This window comes from Hyaena hyaena, unplaced genomic scaffold, assembly GCF_003009895.1.
Source record: "Hyaena hyaena isolate Hyena2069 unplaced genomic scaffold, ASM300989v1 scaffold_1052, whole genome shotgun sequence".
NCBI lineage: Eukaryota > Metazoa > Chordata > Mammalia > Carnivora > Hyaenidae > Hyaena > Hyaena hyaena.
In genome coordinates, this window is record NW_024081678.1 from 79161 (window position 1) to 82555 (window position 3395).

Sequence of the window (3395 nt, forward strand, 5' to 3'; positions counted from 1 at the left end):
AGCAATTCAGAAGATTTTAGGGTAGGGACATCCAGGACCCTCTTTGGTCATTTCACTCTCCTCCCATCCCACAATGTTTTCACTGTGGTAAAATACATATAACATTTAATATCTTTATAATTTCTAATTACAGTTTAGAAGTATTAAGTATATTCAATTTATTGTGTAATCAACACTAACATCCATCTTCAGATCACTTTTCAACTTATAAAACTGAAACTTTGTACCATTAAACAATCACTCCCCATGATCCCTTCCATCCCTGTCAACCACTGCTGTTTTCTATTTTTCCTTCGTCTCCATTTCTCCAGATGTCCCAACCTCTAGGAACCACCATTCTACTCTCGTTTGTTATGAGTTAAGTTTTTTAGGCTCTTTTTTCCTTTTCAGATTCTATATACAAATGAGATCATATAACATTTGTCTTTCTGTGCCTGAGCTACTTCATATACTATAATGTCCTCCAAATCCAGATTCATCTATATTGTTTCAAATACAGATTTGAGACAAGAATATACATATATATCCACACACATATATACACACAACACATATATGCGTAACTCTACAACTAAGTCTAAGAATTAATTTCCAACAAAAATATGACTTTAGCTAATTGTATCTATTGTATAGTGGAGTATGAGTACATTAACATTTCTCCTGGAATTGAGATATCTGTCTTAACCTACAAATAAACTCTACTATTGGACTTGAGATTTTCTGGGTACAAGGTAGTAGAGAAAAATCAATAGTTTCTTACTAAAAGATTAAAACACACACACACACACACACACACACACAATTCTGCTATGAGTAAAAACTGAATCTGATGGTGAAGATCAAGTCCCTACTAAATTCTGTGTCAAAAATAAAAGATGCCTTCTAGAAGACCAAGTATCACATCAACATGCACTATGGAGATTATGGTTATAAAAGCAATGTTGATTAGTGCATCCTAAGTTTTTCCACTTTTTTTCTTTAAAAAGGGTACTCCTGCTCACACAGTTTGCTAAGCGGGATCAAACTAATGATAAAGAACAAGTCCGAATTTCCAAGAAACTCTGTCCCTGAAATTCCTGTTGTTAACTTCTCTTTTTGAAGACTTTGTCAACTACATTAAATTTCACCTGTATTCAATGATGTTGGAATCGAGAAAATTAAATTTCCTTTACTAGAGCTTTTGAGTCCTTTCAAGGAAAGGAGGATGAAAGGTAATTCAAGCAGAATAATATATGAAAAACATAGTATGATAAAACATAAGTAAGTATAAGAAAGGAGAATTTAAGTCTGATTCACGTATTTAAAAGTGAAAAATTAGATATGGTATTTCAACATTGGATTTAAGTCACTTGTTTATTGTAAATGAAAGAAAATCTAATCCCTTCAATTTATTTCTCATTTCTTAGTTTAAGAATTATGCAAAATGTGATTATCAAAGCATGGAGAAAATAAAGATACATGTTTCCCATGAGAAAGATATATTTCCATGATTCTCGGTGTAGGATATTAATTTTAAAGTGCATTTAGTTCAATTCAGATATGAATAAAATGAATTAATCAAGTTTTGACCTATAATATTAGGTATACTTAACAAAATTTTAATATATTTTCCAAAATGTTACTTATAAAATTAATTTTTTCAAATTTTTTAATGTTTATTTACTTTTGAGAGAGACAGAGCATGCGCAGGGAAGGGGCAGAGAGAGAGAGAGACAGAGACAGAGAATCTGAAGCAGCCAGGCTCTGAGCTGTCAGCGCAGAGCCTCACACGAGGCTTAACCACAAAAACTGTGAGATCATGACCTGAGCCAAAGTTGAATGCTAACCAAATTAGCCACCCAGTTACCCTAAAATTAATTTTTAATAGCCCAGGTCACAAATACAAAACTTCAGACAGAATACAGTTTAAAAGAAAAAAAGGAAAAGGAAAAATCCCGAAATACTTCAAGTTAGGGAAGTACATAAATGAAGTGTGTCATGAGGTGTTGGTCTGTCTTCAGTCATTATTACAGGAACCCTCAATAAATTGTGTAGAGTCTGACAGTAAAAACATTATCTATAATATATATTTATACTTAGATAAGTATATAAATACAATGCTTTATACTTATGTAAATATGTATATTCTATATTTATATAAATATTACATTATCTATTGCAAATAATTATAGCTATATAAATATATAAAAATTATATTTGTATTGTCTAATTAATAAAACAGCATGCTATTAGACAATGTAGCTATAATGTCATGGCAGCCTACATAAGCAAACCTAAATCTAAGTCTGTGAATGCCTCAAAATTATGTAACTGAAGCCTAAGGGTAACCAATCACAGTCAATTAGGCTTTAAGCTATGGCCAGTCATCAATTTCCTTACTTTGTATCTGTGTTTTCTCTCTAAAAGTCTCTTCCCAAGCTCCTGTCCTTGGAGTGCTTTTGATGACTTATTGTTTGCCACTGCCCAATTTGAACTGATTTTTGCTCAAATAAACTCTCAACATTTTAAATATGCCTCAGTTTATCTTCTAGCAATTCTTGCACAAACATTATATATAACACATACGATGTGTACGTATGTACAATTGCTAACATGGGATAAATATGAAGCAATGCATTTCTGTATTGTAAAGCAAACTTTGTAGTTTTATTTTCATCTCTCTCTTTTGCTCTTTATTTTCCTTTTCTTTTTACTTTAATCCTTTGGAAATGCATGTTGTTGAGCTAGTCAGCATATCTTATTTTTTAAATTATTTTTTATTAAAAGTTCTTTAATTTTTATTTATTTTTGAGAAAGAGAGTGTGTGCAAGCAGGGAAGGGGCAGAGAGAGATGGAAACACAGAATCTGAAGCAGGGTCCAGGCTCTGAGCTGTCAGTACACAGCCCAACATGGGGCTTGAACTCATGAACCTTGAGATCATGACCTAAGCTGAAGTTGGACGTTTAACTGAAAGAGCCACCCAGGTGCCCCTAGTCAGCATATCTTCTAAGCACCAACAGTAATAAATTCAATATTTTGCAATCCTCCTTTAAAGACTAATTTCTGAATTTTCTTGTTATAACTATCTTAATTTTTCATTATGTAAATATATGCTAAAATTATCATTAATTTTTCCAAAACATTTGCAAAATTTTGATGGTTGTGATGTCACCTGGATTAAGAAAAAATGATTGCTCATCAAAACCGTTCAATTAAACAAAAAAAGAAAAAGAAAAGAACCCAAGATTTAGTCATGAATGTAGCTATAAAGGAAAAGGATGGGCAGGAGAGGAGAACAATGCTACTTTTATAATTTTTTTATCCATCTCTTCAGTGCCATAAAAATAGAATGAAGAAAATATCAATAAATTTGTTTAGTCAAAAATCTATTGCTCACCAACAACTATGAAGTGAA